The 17,758-nt window shown below is 51.3% G+C and overlaps 1 protein-coding gene across 13 annotated transcripts in view; it reads left to right on the top strand.

Moving 5' to 3' along the window:
* The first annotated feature begins 1,289 nt into the window (after positions 1–1,289).
* The window catches only part of ZNF362 (zinc finger protein 362), a 53,822-nt gene continuing 37,353 nt past the window's right edge, over positions 1,290–17,758 (top strand). For 2 of the 13 annotated variants that reach the window (XM_050931248.1, XM_050931238.1), the window contains exons 1-2: positions 2,048–2,237; positions 9,301–9,519. The gene's annotated coding sequence lies outside the window, so the exon portion shown is untranslated. Of the gene's footprint in view, positions 1,505–1,538; positions 1,669–2,047; positions 2,238–2,925; positions 3,009–3,752; positions 3,836–9,300; positions 9,520–17,758 lie in introns of those variants that run through there. The other 11 variants (XM_050931249.1, XM_050931245.1, XM_050931240.1 and 8 more) reach the window with 10 other exon arrangements.

The following is a 17,758-nucleotide window of genomic DNA, read 5'->3' as shown; positions in this document are numbered from 1 at the left end:
CAGAAACTTTCCCAAAGGAATTCTTTAAACCTTATTAAATAAACTAACGCTACCCTGCCTGCTCCATGCCCACTCACCCTCAAAGAATGCCCCTCTGATAACTCCCCCGTGTGGACAGTAACCAGGGCACCCGTGAACAGCAACAAAGCAGCACATGTGGCCCTGTACAGAAGAAAGAACCCATTTGGAGGCATGTGGCTGCAGATGGGCACAGAATTTTGCTCCTTTGAACATAATTTGCCGTGATTCTCAACTTCTGGCTTTGAACCTGCCTATGCAGTAGCTAGCACATTCTTTGCACTAGACAAATACTAAATATACAAAGCCAATGCAATGCCAATGAATAACAGTGCACAGATATTGCAGTGATGGAAATGTAGATAGAGAGAAACTGATTCAGTCTGTGGCCCCAGTCCTACAAGGAACTGCACTTGGGAGGGGCCCTGTGCCCATGTGAAGCATAAATAAAAGAGGATGGGGCTTTGCATCAGCTTGTGGATTTGCTTGCCAGGAGTGACTTTGCAAAACCAGGGCACAACTCTCTATCCAACTTCCAAGCAGGTTCTAATGAAGAACCATGCAGGGAAAATTACTTTAAAATTGATGCAAATTACTCTGACTATATCTTTCCAAACAGTAAGAGAAGCTGGGACAGTGCCAAGAAGGGTGTCTTTCATCAGGACTAAAACAGGCAGCATTTTCTCATTTTTCAAATAGAGCTGGGGAATACAGGACAGGACACCTGGGTTCTATTCCCATCGTTGCCACTGACTCCCTGTGGAGAAAGTGCCTCAGTGTCTGCATCTGAAAAATGGGGATATGAATGATTATTGTATATACTGGTGATTGACCAGGACCCCATTATGCTAGGTGCTGTACAACACATCACAAAGAGTGTGTCTGCTTCCTCCCTTTGGGGAAGCCCTCTAAGCTCTGCAGAAAAGGGAGGCTATTGTCATGCAAAGTGTAGTTATCATGGTATATCAAGACAAGAGTAGAGAACAGGGTACAATCCTGGCTTCCCAAGGCTCTGGGGGGTGAGGTGACAGACCAGAGCTCCTGTGTGGCTCGGCTTTGGATCTAGGGCCAGGAAGGGAAACACCGGGCAACTTTTTTTTTGGGGGGGGGGGAATAATGAAGGAGAGTCAGGAGACTGTGAGGGGGTCCCACAGCCCTGCAAACTCTGCCTGGGCATTGCTCGGCGGCAGCCCCCGCTCCTCTGGGCACACAGCAGCAGCTCTGCCCCTCGGTTTTCTTCTCCAAAGGCTCCCTCCCTCCATCTCTTAGTAGACTATTATGTCTGCCCATTTTTGGGAGCTCTTTCCCAGACTCCGGAAGCAGGCATGGGGGGGGGAGAAAAGGAGGTTCCCAGACACCCGCGAAGAGGGAGGAGGAAAAGAACCCCCCGAAACCTCCCTTGCAAAAGGAGGGTCATGCACTTCCTACCGCCTCGGCTCTAGCTGTGCTTGCAGAACCCAGAAGTGAACAGCAGGCGACCCGGAAGGTTTGAACTAAGCCTTTAACACACAGCAAAGCCAGAAAGACCATCCCAACCTCGGCTTTGGGGCGGGGGGTGGGCTGGGGACAGGGGGTTTCTTTTTTTTTTTATGTCGATTTGCCAAAAAAACAAAACAAAATCCAAAAAACCTGCAGTTAAGGCAAACCAAGGTCTGTATGCAACAGCCCTCCCCCAGGAGAGCAGTGGTGGTGGTGGTTGGGGGGGCTCCCTGCTCCCAGCAAAGAAAGGAGCATGGAAGGGGGAGCCGCAAAGAGAGGGGATTTTTTTTTTTTTTAAGATGGGGTCGCAAGGAAAAAGTTGCATGTAGTTTTCTATCGCTCTTGGTCTCCTTTGCAAATTGCAATCGCATGTCAGTTTCCAGCGAGCGCTGCTGGGTTCGGGCTCCGGCTGCTGGAGTCTAGCGAGAGGAGGGTTTTAGGGGCTCCCCCCCCCTTTTCTTAAAATCCGATGCATGCATTTGATCCCGATGAGTGTCGGCTGCGTGGGGGGCTCTGTCTTTCCAGTGCCCCCCAATACACTAAAGCCTGGGCGGGTTGAGGAGGAGGAGGAGGAGGAGGAAGAGAGGAAGCTAAAGGGGGGAGCCCATTTTCTTCCTTGCAGACGGATCGCTGGCTGGATTGCAATTTGCAAAGGGAGCATGATTGTTGGTATAGGAAGTGTCTGCTTTTTTTTTTTTTAAGCCGGGTTATTCAAAAAACCCCTTTGGTGCAATTCTCCGGTAAACAATGATTCATGGGGCTTAATGCAGATAAACTGATTGCAAATGGAGCTTTCCCTTTGCACTTTGCAGCTGCCTGATATTTTTTGAGTGGCCAAGCCTCAGATTTCTGTCTTTTTTTGCAGATCTGCAGAATATGGCGTCCCTGTCCTGTTTTAAAAATAAGCCAGGCTGCCATTTTTGTTTTTCTTTTGTCTGCAAATTTTAATAAAACTGTCTGAGAATGTGGGAGAGGCAGCTGAAAGGCAAAAGGGGCACCTAAAGGGGTGGTTTTTGCTTTGCTTTGCGTTTTTGTGTTGTTGCAAAGATCTTGCGTGCACGGGAGGGGGGATACAATGTAATTGGACTTTAAAAAAGGAAACAGTCAAACATTTCTGTGGGGGGGGTTAAGATTTAAAGTTAACTTATGCAAAAGTTTTTTTAAACAGCCTTTTTAAAACAAAAACGCGAGGAAAAACCCTGCTCTTTATTTTCTCTTTCTCCCTTTGGATTATTTAATGGAAAAGTTAATTGAATCTGAATGTAGCTATTTTTTAAAAAACAGACGGTTGTGAATGTTGCCTGTTGGTTAAAAGGGATTCAGGGGTTTTTTGGGGTGGTGGTGGTGGTGAAAATGTGTTTTTTTTTATTTTGATAGAAAGCAGTATTACAAACGGAATGTTTAACCCGGACTATTTTGCAATTGCAGTTCAGCAGGAATGTAGTGTTTCCAGAGTGTGGAATCTGCAGTTTTAGAAACGGACACAATTTTTCGTGCCGTTGTGTAGAGAGGTCTGTGCATATGTGAACATGTATTTAGTGTGTGCTATCTATGTGCATCGGGTGTACGTGCATTTACTGTTTATTCATGCATAATGTTAAGTGCACGTTGGATTGTACATACAGTCTGTTCTAGACTATTTAAAAGAGAGTCAGATTGAGAGAGGAGTATTCTAGCCTAGAAATGGGTTATGTTTAGAAAAGCTGCTCATTCAGAAGTATTGTACAGAGTGTAGTCAAGAGCACATATCCTTTCAGATGCTGTTGTATGGTTGGTGTTGCACTTTTATTTGCTCCCTGTCTTGGAAAAGTGAAGGACAATTTCTCAAATGCCTGTTTGAGCTGCTCTGTGACTGATAGCAGATGGGTCAGCCCGAGGCCTCTTAAACAAAAGTCATATTTTGGGGAAGAGGCAAAAGGTTTTTAAATCCCGATTTAGAAGATTGGAAGGGGCTGGATGGAACGTGGCCCAGCCCTACGGCTGGTTCTGCTTTTGTCCAAATATTCCTAAATAGTTTAGTCCAACCCTGTTCCTGGGATAACTCCTTGGACTTCCATGGGCTACTACAGGGAAAAATTTGGCCCTTTGTTTATTTTCTGTAAAGAGAATGTGGCATTCCCACGGATGTGTTAGTTTGGAGACAGTATCTATTGCCCCCAGGTGTGTCTTCCTGGGCTCATTTTGGGGGTGTTTTCTGTGTATTTTGGATGTGTGTATTGGGGTGTGTGTGAAGTTGTCCTCCTTGTCCCCTATAGAACAACACCTTGCGCAACATCTGTGCTCTGCTAGCTCTGGAGATGGACAGATGTCAGGGGAAGCACCGACAATACATACAGAGGTGGGCGCTCTGAGTTATGCTCAATGACAGATTTCTGTGTGTCCTAGTAACCCACCAAAGTGCATGAAGCCGTTCAAAGTAGGGCTGTGACAAGTCAGACCCCATGTCCATGCTGGAGATCTTCCCAAGCCACGCACATGTGGACCTTGGTGAATGTCCATTGAGGCCTTCCTGCCGATTGCTGGATCCCAAAACAGTCTGAAAAACCTACTTGGAATGAAACGAAACAGCAGCTTCCTCAATAGCAGAAGTACATCAAACTGCAAGTTAGCCATCAGCAGGTCTAAACATTACCCACAAGTGCATATGTGTGTAATGTCTGTCGGACTGTCACAGAGCTGGGAATCAGTGGACATGGGTTCTAGTCCCAGTCTGCTACCAACTTCCTGTGGGACCTGAGCAAGTCACTTAACTTCTCTGTGCCTCAATTTCCCCACGTGTAAGACTGATACAGTGATACTTACTTGTCTTTTTGTACATCGCCTCGAGCTCTCTGGATGAAAAGGGCCCTTACAAGTGGTATGTGTTGGTGTTCCTATCTGTACGCTGTGCAGCTGTGGGAAAACTACCGTGCTGCGTCTACACACCCTGGTGCTAGAGAACATGGCACCGTAACATCACCTGCTGTCCTGATTTCTGCTGTCTCAGCAGTGAACATTTGGAATCTGATGTGTCCAAAAGACGCTTTCCTAATTAGCACAAAAACTCTGTGTGTAGGGAAGTTTTTGTGGTGATCCAAATGGCTAATGAGGCCTGGTGCCCAGAGCTAGACACTAACATGGTGTGGACTTCTTAGATGGCTTTGTTGTTGTAGTGTTCAGGGCTTAGGCAGGAGTTCTGCCTTCCCAAGAGTGTGATAGAAATGCCTATGTGTGTGTGAACTTTCCAGGGAGCACCCGAGGGAGAGAACAGGGCCGAACTGGAGGGTTTGCTGTGGCTGTAATGCAGGTTTCCCTTTGGCCTGTGGACTCTGATGACTCTGCTTTTACACGTCATTGTTGGTATGGGGTGGCCGCGTTATTTATTTCTGTTACAGCAGCACAGAAATAATAACACCTTGAGCATGATACACCCTTGCTCTGCCATTCTGCTCCGAGTGTTTCACACCCGTGTTTTAGTATAAATAAATCACAGCTCACTGGGGGGCAGCTTTGCTGATTGTAGCAGTGATGGACGCACCAGTGTAGACAGGGCTTGGGGGCTTTTAGTGGCCTATTGTCTGACCTTGACAGTACGGCGGTAGCCAACCTTACCCTCTTCGTACCAGTGTCTGCTCTTGCTAGTGGAGATGCACCAGAGTAAATGGTGCTGCAGCCAGGGGACTTGGTGTGAGGACTGGGATTAGGACCCAATGGTTCTTGTATCCTTGCTTTGTGACCTGCTGGTCTGGGGTGGACTGGCACCGAATTCCAGTAACAGCTGTCCTGGTGTACGTCACTTTCACTCTATAAACCTTCCCTGGTGTGGTTGTTGGTGCCGTGCACTGATCTTGTTAGCGGACATGGGGCCTAGAGCTGAGACGGAGCTAGGCAAATGCTTTGTGCCTTTGCTTTTATTTTAGTCTGATCCTCAGGTCTCGGGTTCCCCGCAGTGATTGCTGAGTCTTGTGGCTATTGCAGGTCACCCCTGCCAGCCTTGCTCTGTCTGCTGGTACAAAGGGTCTAGTTAGTTCTCTGTTTTCTCCAAACTATTCACCACCTGTTGGGTGCCTCCTTCTGCCAACCCCAGTGCTTTGACACTGGCGAATTCAAGCCAGAGTGTGATGCGGCTGGTAAACAGATTTTAAATACAAGACCTCGCCATTCAGTTGTCTCTTGCGCGCCGAGCCTGTGCTTTAGAAACCCCGCAGCTGTGTCAGCTCTTAGGATGGTTGCCCTGAACTGTGCTCTTGCCCTGTGTGCCTCCATAGCTCTGCTAACTAACCAGTGTCAGTCTCTGGCTGCAGATTTTCCCCATCTTTTGAATGTCTCAGAAGCAAATGCAGGAATCATTTCCCTGGGCTTTGATTTTCCTAATACACAGTGTGGGCAGAGACCTGGCCGTTTCGCCCTGGGATTATTGTAATGTGCTGGATAGTCTCATTTTCCCAGTGCAGGCACTGACACAATTTTCCATATACACATTGTAAGGGAGGCTGTTTGCCTCAATTGCACCTTATTGTCTCATGTCCCCTTTGCTCCTCGAGGTATATGTTTGTTTTCTCTCTTTACAGAGGGTCAGAACAGAAGAATTGGTGCTGACGGGGTGGGAGGGGGTCTGGTCACTTGCACCTTGTAAGATTCACAAGTCATCCTGGAGATTGCTGGGAGCCCGTCTTCTGCACAGCACGCGTTCCCTGTGATTGTGGTGGAGGCGTTTCTGTATTAGCCAAAGAGGGAAGGATTGGTTCCCGCTCTGGAGGACGCTCTTAGTCTCTCCGTGATCTGCAAGGTGGGCACATGGAGAGGGAAGCTCTTCCAAGACTCTGGAATTAGAGGTGTCAGGACTGGTGTGACCCAGGCTTAATACAACCATCAGTGATGGATGTAGTGTGGGCAATGCTGTGCATGCTCCTCCAGAGTCCTGATCTGCAGCCTCCGTAGCTGTCCCAGCCTGGGTGCTTCCCGTGGCCTTGGGAACGTGGTCCTCTGCCTGCTGGCTGGAGCTGGAGTATGGCCAGGTGGTGAGGGGGCCAGCCTGGGACTTGAGAGACACCAGTTTGATTGCTGGCACTGCCACAGACTCCCTGGGTGGTCTTGAGCCTCTTTGTGCCTATTATCAGAGGGGTTGTTGTGTTAGTCTGGATCTGTAAAAAGTGACAGAGTCCTGTGGCACCTTATAGACTAACGGATGTATTGGAGCATGAGCTTTCGTGGGTGATGCATGCGTCTGACAAAGTGGGTATTCACCCACGAAAGCTCATGCTCCAAAACGTCTGTTAGTCTATAAGGTGCCACAGGATTCTCTGTTGCTTTCTGCCTGTATTCCCCTCTCTACAGCAGCGAGGGTGATAGTAGCCTGGCCCTGCCTCCCAGGGGGTGTGAGAACAAATCCACTATCGCTTGTGAGGTGCTCAGGGATTGCAGTGATGGGGGGCCATGGGGATGCCCAAGACAGACAAAATCAGGGCCTTGTCCTAGTCCTGAGAGGCCATCTGCAGCAGGTGAGTTTTCTCATGAGCCAGTGTTTGTGCTGTGGCTGTTAGGGTTGTGTCAGGCCTCCCGTCTGGTCTGTGATCCCCCCCAGAGCTGCCCTGTGTGTGTTTGTTTTTAGAAACTCTTCCCAAAGGTGCTGGAGGGCTCTGGTAAGGCTTGAGGAGCCAGTATGCTGGCAGCAGGCTCATGGCTGCCCAAGGAGATGGCCCCAGCTTTGGGGCTTTCCTGACCTTGTATGGTCCACTTCTGGTGGTGGCCTCCAGAAGTAGGGGAGGGAGGGTGAGTGGCAGGGTCCCCTCGCCCCTTGTAGGGTTGCTGCTGAACACTTCTACATTGCCCAGGGGCTGGGAGTGCCCCCAGCTGTCAAGGAGGAGGTGAGCACATGAGAGGGGAAGAGAGTTTGTTTTGGGGCTTTTGTCAGTTTTGATCAGGAAAGGAAATCGGAATGAAAACATCTTCAGGAGGCAGAAACACCGGCCTTAATTTGGTTCCATCTTCCATGAATTCTTCTGGTGCAGGATCTCCACGATTGTTCTTTCCAAAAAGTAAGATCTTGAGGCTGGGTTTCTAGACTTGCCGTCCCGGGTTTTCTGGCTGGGATTCTATTTTTGGTTTTGGGGTTGTTTTTTGCCTTCATGGCTGTTATTCTTTCTGGTGTCTCTGCCTTGGTATAAATTCCTTCTGCAAGGGAGAAGTAGGGTTGGTGTCTGTATGTAGGAAGAGGACCTCACATGTGATTTCACAGCCATTGCCATGGAGTGTCTCCTCATCAGCTGCTTTCAGGAGGCCACGAGTTCCCATTGCAGAAAGGGCTTCCCAGTGCCAAGGCCACCATAGCTGAAGGCTCCCTTGGTCAGGCCACTTCACTCCCAAGGTGAACCATTCCTCCCCGTGCCTGTCCGCAGGGACCGTACAGCCTTGTCAAATGCCGACTGCCAAAATCATGGCGCTGTGCAAAAAATTAAAACCCTGATACAAATCCCCATCAGGAGAGTAGGCCAATTCCCCCTCCGCTGCCCATCCCACTCACTTCTCACTGGGGCAGAACTCTCAATGGGGCAAGGAGGGAGAAGAGTGATATTCAGCCCATTCTTCCTGAGGTTCCCCCAGTGCTTTGCATGGAGTGAGGAGTTGAAGCCCCACAATGGGGTAAGGTCACAATCGTTATCCCCATTTTATCAATGGGGAAACTGAGGCACAGAGCAGGACAGTGACTTGCCCATAGTCGCACAGTGAGTCAGTGAGAGAGCCAGGAATGGAACTAGGCGTTCTGATATCTAGTCCTCTGTCATAACCACTGGATCAGTCTCTTGGGTAGGGTGAGAACTTGTGGAGGGTGTGAGTGGGTAGGGAGAGAGAAGAGACTGAGCTGATGGATAGAGTGCAGAGAAAAGGCTGCAAGAAAGGCGTTGGCAGTGCCAGGGGCAAACCTGCTTCGGGATATTCGGAGGCCTGGCTCTGGCTGGGAGCTGGTCATGGGAGCCCAGTGCTGCTGTGGAGGGGACTGGGGTGGTAGCCCGCTTGTCTGCCCACTTGTCTGTGATATTGCTGCTGGCTTCCGGGGCTCTTCTTCACCCAGCTGTGCCCACAGCAGGGGGCAAACGGGAGCATCTTTGGGAGCTGACGGGTGGTGCTATGGGCACGTGGCATATTAATGGAGCATGTTCAATGAGTTAGCCCAGTTCTGAATCCCAGAGAGAAGCCGGACCAGTGTTTGTTCAGACCTGGCATCTCAACGTCTCCACAGAGATGGGAGTCCAGATTCCATTCCCCTAGCCCTACAGTTTTACATCCTCCCTTCTTTCGCTGGACTGGCTGTGGCCTGGGGTTGCTGGTCACTAGCAACTCAGTAGGTGGCCCACCCCTACCCCTCCGGAGCACTGTGCTGCAGGAAATCGCGTTGGCTTCTCTGAGTCTGTGATGACCAGCTCCTGCACAGTGCACGGGGATTCTCTATTAGCACAGGGGCTGTCTTTTGCATAGCAGGCTAAGTTCTGACTCCTTCTGGCTGTCAAAAATCCCATGGCACTTTCCTCAAGAGTCCAGGTGTCCTAGCCAGACTGTAGCTGGGATAGTTTCTCCCTGCCTCCCTAGATCCCCCTGCAGTTTAAAACAGATACAGTCTCTTCCTTCCTTGCCCCAAACTGCAGTGTAGGGCTACTGGATGCTGTTAATCAGCTGCCACATTCCACCCCAGAGGTGGCTGCATGGGTCAGTGGTACTGGTGTCTCGGCCTCTACTGATGTGATGACTCTGCTGGCCAGGAGCATATGCAGCCACGTGCTGCCTTGCAGTTTCCATGAAAGAATCTCTTGTTTCTTTTTATTTCAGCAAAGACGAGACAGAGGGGGCTGCAAAAGTAGAGGAGTCCCCGATAGAAGTGTAGCTTGTGTTAACGGCAGTGGTAGGAATTGGTGAAGGCTAGTGTGCTTCTGGGACTGGGGCTTTTGCCCGCCTGCACCAGGAGGGATCGTCCACCTCCGCCAGCCTGGAGCATCATCTACACGTCTCCCCAGGCAGCTGCGGCCACCTGGCTTCTGAGGCCAGCCTGTGAGTACTGAAACGCGAGTGCACATAACATCTTCCCTTTGCGAGGCCGTGACAGGTCCCTCTGCTGCCGCTGCCTTCTGAACCCCTTACCGGGGCTCCATCCCCTCCCCTGGGGCCGTGCAGGTCCCCTTGAGCGAGCTGCTTTCCACATTCTGTTGCCTGGGGGCTTCTATTCACACCACCACCCTAGGGCTGCAACAGGCTGAACTCCCCTCCCACCCTGGATCCATGACTTCCACCCAGGCTCCATAGCCTGGGGCCACCATGGGCCCTCTCCTACGCCCTGCCTACAAACCATGCTCCTATCTCCGGGCCCTATCAATGCTCTTCTTCACGCCCCTTTTCTCCCTGCCACCCAGAGTGCTTCCAAACTCCCTGAGGCTACCCTAGGCTCCCTCTCCCCAGCTGTTGCCCTGTCCTGAGGGCTGGTTTGCTCTATCTGTTATCCCCGATCCTGGTGATGCAGGTAACAACCTTGGGCTTGGGGACTTTAGCTCCCGGGGTGTTTCCCCCATCAGGGTCCAGGCCCCTTTGATGAGATGGAGCCTGACACACGCCTCCCTCCACAGTCACTGATTGAAGACCTGGGAGCAGGTCTGTGCCCTTGTCCCCCTGGGTGTCTGGGTGAGGCACAGGGAGGCGAGATCTGCCGTGCCCACCTGTGCCAGGCCTGGGGCAAGAATCCGTGCTCTCTGGACTCTAGGCTTGAATGCGTTTTCATCCAGCGATTTCTACTGGCCCCCTGCTTCAGGAGCATCCTGTCCCCAGCTTGCCCTCTGTGCTCAGCAGAAAGATCAACCTCTTTCTCTAAAGAGCAATGCTGTGCCCTTGTGATGAGCCCACTTCCCCCATAGGCTAGAGCCTGCAGCCTCCACCCCAGCATGAGCTCACATCTCCCCCGCACTGCAGCTCTCAGGAGCCCCTTCCTCTGCCACCGGAGAGTGCCAGCCTTGCCCGTGACCCCTGTCTGGGAGCATCTCACGGACAGCAAGGACTCCAGGCCCCCCCTCCTGTGTGTAGGGAGGGGCAGGAGCTGAGCTCTTAGATGAGCCGTGGGTGAGGGACAGCTCAGGTATCCCTGGTACCCAGGACTCCCCCACAGGCAGTCCCCATGTGGCTCTCTTCTGCCCTGGCTGTGCCTTCCACGAGGGTAGTGTCCTGCGCTGCTCTCTCCTTTATTCCTGCCTCCCGCTCTGGGGAACCCTGGGGCAGCTGACAACCAGCAACCGCTCGGCACCAGCGTTGGCCTCTCCAGCAGCAGGGCTGTTTCCTTCTGTGCCCGGCGCAGATGCAGGCGATGGGCGGGGGGATGGCTCGGGGTTGGGACTCCAGCTGGGAGTGAGGAGGCGAGAGCCAGGGTCCTGTTGGGTGTGCTGAGGTGTCAGTGATGCCGTGTCTGCCTTGAGAACAGGCAGGGTGAGGAGCTGATGGCTCGGTGGGTCTGAGTTTCCACGCCTGTCCAGGCCTCGCTGTGCATGCTTGTGTCTGCGTTGTGTTGTGCGTGACTCTGCCTGACTCTGTGTCTGACTGCTTGGACTGGCGTGCGTGTCTCCCTGCCTGCCCGCTCCCCTGCGCATGGTGTAGGCAGAGGGTGCTTGGCGCCGGACGCGGGCCATGCCAGGCATTTGGGGCTCTCTTGTGGAAAGATGCTGCCTTAGCCCATCTCTCCTGACTGCCAGTGGCAGGAGTCACTTTTCAGAGCAACCAGGTTTTAATCTGAACCTGTGGCCCAGATCTGGTGGCTGGTGTGCCCTGCGTGCGTGGTGCTGCCAGCGGCAGTGCTGGGGTGGGCGAGAGAGGCCGAGGGGGTGCCGTGAGCTGCGTCATCTCCTGCAGGCCTGGGGGAGGTATCCCTTGCAGTGCTTCCCACCCTTCAGCATTTCCGTTTTAATGGCTTTTTTTGCTGTGTGTCAGCTTCCATTTTTCATATTTAGCTGGAAGTATACAGAGGGAATTCATATATTTTCCATCTGTTTTATTTCCCTCTAGCTCCCTCAAATTGCCCCCTCCCCCCCCAAACCTAAGCTGAGCCTGAATCTTTCCAGCCTGTGGGAAAGGGAGGGCAATCCCATCTGTTCCAAATGAGATACTGTCAGATAGAGCTGGGACAGAAATAGATTGCTTGCCATCCTTGTTCTTTTCTTCTTCTTCTAGGGAGGTTTGTAGATCTCCAACCATTGCAGGTTTGGCCATTGTAGCAGCAACACTATTAAAGAGACCCCTTTCTGGGGTCAAGCCCATACAGCAGCCCTTCTGGAGGGTCTTTCTCTGTTTGCAAAGACTCCGGCTTTCTTTCTGTGGATCTTTTTTTTTTTTTTTTTAAGTTGCATTTTAATCTTTAAAAAGCTGCCACCAACCCCAGTGTTTACAACCAACCCTACAATAATAAATGCCAGTCTGTGCAGCCTGGAGGTCATTGATCACCCCACAATAACATACTGGTACACTCACTGCCAGCTGTCTTGAGAGATCCTGCACAGCCAAGCCAGTGTTTTGCAGCTTGACTCCTGCGAGCCACTATACAGTAATAGATTGATGGAGGTTGGGGAGCGGGTCTTGCTGATGGAGACAAGTTTCCATGTCCGGGTTGTATGGTGGTGGGAGTATGTTAGTGTGCAGATCAGATCCTGTAGTGTAAGCCTTTCCATTCTGACGGGCTGATGCTGTCCTCAGCCACTCACTCTCTGCCCAAAGGTGATTTTTATTGTGGTTGAAAGTTTGGGCAAAAATGGTTTAGCTGTTTGAGTCATGGAAAAATTGTACAGTTTGATCCTTGTTTTTAAGAGGCTGTAATGATGTTTATTTCTGAACAGTGTTGGCACATGAGCAGATTGGGATGGAAAAGTGAAATTTGAGCGGAGGAGAGTCCCTAGGTCTGACTTGTGCCTTTCAGAGGTGTGATGAAAATCCATTTTGATTTGGCTCAGTTATAAAGCATTGAAAATACACATGACGCATGCGTGGCAATCTTTTAATAACAAGGGTGGTTTAACAGTTGTCCTCTCTTGGCCCTGTGCATTGCAAAGCGGAGTGAACTCTTGTAGGTCTGGGAAGGTGCGGATGGAATGAGGCAGTGTGATGTGAATGTGTGCTGAATGAGATGCAGCTCTTATTTGTATTATGGTGCCACCTAGAGGTAGCAATTGAGATCAAAGCCGTGTTGTGCTAGGTGCTGCATAAAGTACGTGGTGGTCTTGGCTCCCATGAGCTTATAGTCCATACAGACAAAACAGGCAAAGGAGAGAGGAAGGAGTATTATTCCCGTTGTGTACATGGGAATGAAGACACAAAACCCTTATTCCGCAAAGAATTTAAACATGTATTTAAAGTTAAGCCAAGAGATTGAAGACTTGTTCCTGTGCTCATTGAACTCACTGAGAAAGCTCCCACTGACTTAAGTGGATCAGGATCAGGGTCTAAGTGACTTTCCCAAGGTCATTCAGTCTGTGGCAGAGCCGGGAATTGTGCCCAGGTTTTTTGAGTCCTAGGCTAGTGCTTTAAAGATCGTCCTCTTTTTGAATTGTGCCACAATTCCCAGAATGTAAATGTCCTTCGGTGGTGAATACACATCTTGTGCTAAGCAGAATCTCCTGCTGCTCACTCGCAAATCCTCCTACACTGTAGACTTCTTTGTGTGGGCGGGATCGGGATGGGGCGGGGGTGTCCTTTGGGGGCAGAGAGCTAGGAAATTGACTAAATGAAAATCTGTTTGGAGGATGTTAAGATTCTAAAGTGAGACCTCAGCAGTCAGGGAATGTCATTGTAAAGGTTGTCCCTACTCCCTAAACTCTGCCCGTTATGATAAAGGCTTTAATCACATAATCACATGCCATTAAATCCTCAGGACCCCTGCACAGGGAATGAAGCAGGACACGGAGGGAATGAAGCACAGGGGGGTAGTGGATCTGTGCCTTATTTTGGGCCAAATTCTGTGTAACAATCTGGAGTCAAGATAGTGAAGCTAAATGCTGGTATAACTGAGAGTGCATCGGGGCCCTCCGCAGACAGGGTGAGCAGTGTGTTTGGGGTCTGGCTAAGTATTCATCAGCTGTTCCATTCGGTGCCTCTCCTTCCCTGCTAAGCCCCGAACGGTGATGTCGGCTTTCTGCCTGAGGTACGGCATAGACATTTCAGCTCCCGATAGGGCTTTCTGAAAAGTCGTGCCCAGGGATTGAAAAAAGTGCACCAACTAACCCAAAGGCTGAGGGTACGTCTGCACTGCAGTCGGGGATGTGACTGCAGCATGTATAGACATACCCGAGCCAGCGTTCATCTAGCTCGCGGGAGTAGTGAGAGCAGTGAAGCTGTGACAGCACGGACTTTAGCATGGGACCCTGGGTACCTTCCCAGGCAGACAGCCTCTACTGTCCTGGCTTCACTGCTGTCAGTACCCAAGCTAGCTCGATCAGGTCTATTGTCTGTGCTGCAATGACACTGCTGATTGCTGTGCAGACATAGCCAGAGTCTACTAGCCAGGGTGAAAAATACCCGTGAGGGCACTCCCTTGCAATCAAAAGGAACAAGGGTCTATCCCACAACTTGCCTTGCATGAGCTGTCCCATGGAAGCAAATGGACCTAACTCACGTAATTAGTTGCTCTGGTGCACAGGTGTTTGCAGAATCAGGCTAGGGAAAGCTGTGCGCTGAGCTGTAAGAGTCTGTTACTAAGCGTGACTCCTGGGAGGGTGGGTTGGACAGTCGGCCGACGTGTTCCCAGTACAGGGGCTGAGCGATATGCTGATGAGCTGCAGAGCTGATGGAATCCCAGTTGGCTGAGTAATATACGAGAGCACTGCTGGGCCATCCCCCTGTCCTGTGTCCTCTTCTGGCTTCACTCCATTCTCTCCTGTGGAGTATCTTCCACCGGTGCCCTCAGTGTCTCTGCTTTTCCATCTCTCTCCTGTTCCTCCCTTAAGGGCCAGTTTCTTAGAGCCCCAACCAGGTGTGCCCAGAGCAGCGAGGCATTAGCTCCTGTCATGTTGCCCTGGGCGCTCTCTGCTTGCCTGTTGTATATTACACTGGCTGCCTGGGCCCCCAGGGGGACATTGTGGAAAGGAGATTGCCAGTGGTGTAGGGAAATTGTAAGTGGGCTGCCTCTCCTTTGGCTACATCTCCTGCCTGGAGCCCAGGAGCGAGGTTGGCATAGGAAACACCGTGCAGCCTTTGTGAAACTCAGGATCTGCTCCCCGGTTTCCCTCTCTGCCTTTTCCCTTCTCTACATTGTGCATGTTCCCTCCTCCCTTAGTGGTAGTGTTGCTTGCTTGTGTTATGGTTGCACCTAGCGGGCCCACTCGGGATCAGGTCTCATTGTGCTGGATGCTGAACAGACACAGGGTACATTGGAGTTACTAGACTGGATCAAACCAGGGTTCCACCTAGCCCAGGAGCCTGGCTCTGAGAGTGGCCAGCACCAGCTGCTTCAGAGGGAAGAAACTTTGCAGAGCAGCTATGGAGTAACCTGCCCTAAGGGGAAGCTTCCTCCTGACCCCCAGTAGCTCATGCCCCAAGGAAGGAGTGTTTGTATCCCTTCCAAGCATTTTTTTAGTATTTTTGGTTCTAACTCTGTTTGTCCTTTTATCTCTATAAGTGTCTAGTCCCTTTCTGAATCCTTCTAAGCAACTGACCTTGACAATATCTTGTAGCAGTGAGTTCCATGAGCTAATTGTGTGTTTGCAAATATGGTCCCCGCCCCTCAGCAGTTGAGTTAGGACAAGTCAAACAAATGGGCTAAACAAAAGCAGAGCAGAGTGATTGTGGTCACTAGAGGACAAGATGAGACCCAGTCCATTTTTTTAAAAAGTCTCTCTTTTTTTTTTTTCCTTATTCCGACACCCTCTGTTTCTCTGCTGTTCTTCTGTCTGCTTTATCCTGCCTGTCTCTCCCTCCCACTCTCATGCCCACTTACGCAGAGGGCTGGGAAATTTTACCAGACACCCAGTAGCCACAGGATTAAACCTGCCACCCTCCCGTTCCAGGCTCTTTTAGCTGTCGTGAGGTTAGGGTGGTGGCTTTCTGGTGGCTGCTTAGGGCAGGTAGTAGAGTGCCTGTGTCACTAGTACTCCCTGCCATTCCCAAGCAGAGTGAAATTGACCTGATTTTTGTCAGTTTCACAGCTGCCCAAGCTGCCTGCCCAGTTCTGAATTGCGGCAGCGAAACTGCAGCTTCGGTTCGTTTGCACTCAGTGTAACTTGGCAGAGTTCTGAGCAACTGCAGAGGAACTGGAGCTGTCTGTCCAGGGCCATCCTTGGGATTTATGGGGCCCTACGCAGTAGTATTAAACTGGTGCCGCTGTGCTCCACTGAAAGTGGTCCCCAGCCGGCACTGCTGACCCCAGTGTGTGGAGTGGGCCACCTCCCCTGCCTGCGGACCCCCAGAATCCCCCCCCCCCCCATTGCAGACACACACTGGCAGTGGCTTAAGGCAGGCTTCGCCCTGTCACATGGGGGCTGCATCTTGCCATAGCCCACAGGCCTCCTGCAGCCCCTTGCCAATAATACAAGTGTGTGTGTGTGTATGTGTATGTGCGAGAGAGAGCCAGTGCGTGTGATAGAGACAGAGTGTGTGTGTGTGTGTGTGTGACAATCTGTGTTGGGGGAGTGTGAGAGCCAGTCTGTGTGTGAGAGAGACAGTGTGTGTTAGGAAAGTGTGAGAGCCAGAGCACTGTCACTTTAAGCCCCTTCCCTCCCCTCGGCCCAGCTCTTGCTCCCAGCCCCACTCATGTGAAAGTTTTGCTCCTGTCCTGGCCCCGGGCCCCGCCAGAGACCAGGTGGGGCAGGCAGGCAGGGTCCAGGGAGGGACTCCGCTTTGGGCAGCTGTGGGCCGGGCTATCGCACCGCTATAGGCTCCCTGGGCTGGGGCGACAGAGCCAGAGGAGTGTGTGTGTGGGAGGGTGTTGGAGGGGAGGGGAAGAAGCCCATCGCCTCAGTGAGGGGAGGGGCAGGAGAAGAGAGAAGTCCAGCCGCGTCCAGTGAGGGGAATGATGCCCCAAATTTTCGGGTGCCCTACACAGCCGTGTGTGCAGCGTATGCCTAAGAGCGGCCCTGTGTCTGTCTGCACACTCAGGCAGACATGGCTGGATTGGTCGTATTTGGTTCAAATTTGGCAGGTTTTCTTCACAACCACAAAGAGTAATTTTCATAATGGAATCTGAAGTTCTGCAGCAGTTTATGGTGTTGCCTGGGAAAGTTTCTGACTCAGTCTGTCTAAGCGTCTGAAAACACTCTGTGCGTGCGGGTGTTTGTGTTGGAGGGTGTTTGTCTATCTTAGTAATTTTTAGCTGTTGCTGGCCACCAAGCAAACACTACAGTTATAATGAGTGGGCCTGGTTCTGTGATCCTGGTCTGAAAGCAAGTCCTATTGCAATGTTGAAAATCACTTGATAAGCTCAGGCCCAGTGGGACAAATACATTGGTGTCAGCTCAGAGTAGCGCCACTGAAATCAAAGCCAGGATCTGGCCCAGAAAGTATGGTTCCCCCCTGTGGGGTCTGATACCTGCAGCCCCCAGTGACCTAGGTGGGAGCTGCATGGAGCGAGTGAAGCTGAGCAGGCCTTGCAGATGCATTCAGCACGGTGTGAAGTGGTGCGTAGGGCTTGGGCACTGCACTCAGGATTGCAGGGCTGTGCCAGCACGTATTGCCAGGGTTGCAGATGTTCTTAGTGTTAGGGAAAGTGCCTCTGAAGCCCTGAGCAACCACAGCTGCCACTGGCTTCTGCGGTAGAAGCTCAGGACTGTGGATATTTCAGCAGTAGCGGGGCTGGACCCAATGTGTCACGGGTGCTCAGCAATTCCAGGGGTAGAGCAGGGGTAGGCCTTTCAGAAGCGCTGCGCCGAGTCTTCATTTGTTCACTCTAGTTTAAGGTTTCACGGGCCGTAATACATTTTAATGTTTTTTAGAAGGTCTCTCGCTATAAGTCTATACATTATATAACTAAACTAGTGTTGTATTGTAAAATAAACATGGTTTTCAAAATGCTTAAGAAACTTCATTTACAATTAAATTAAAATGTTGATCTTACGCCACTGGCCTGCTCAGCCCACTGCTGATCTGAGGTTCTGTTCACCTAGGCCGGCAGCAGGCTGTGCGGGGCCTGCGGCCGGGATCCTGGCTGGCAAGGGTCCGGCAGCCAGAACCCCAGACCAGCAGCGGGCTGTGCGGGGCCGGCGTCCAGGACTCCAGCTGGGAAGGGTCTGGCAGCCAGAACCCCAGACCGGCAGCGGGCTGAGCAGCTCAGCCCACT

Source organism: Gopherus flavomarginatus, chromosome 21 (genome assembly GCF_025201925.1).
Source record: "Gopherus flavomarginatus isolate rGopFla2 chromosome 21, rGopFla2.mat.asm, whole genome shotgun sequence".
Taxonomy (NCBI): Eukaryota; Metazoa; Chordata; order Testudines; family Testudinidae; genus Gopherus; species Gopherus flavomarginatus.
The sequence above is the reverse complement of the archived record's forward strand: the minus strand, read 5'-3'. Positions and strand labels throughout refer to the sequence as shown.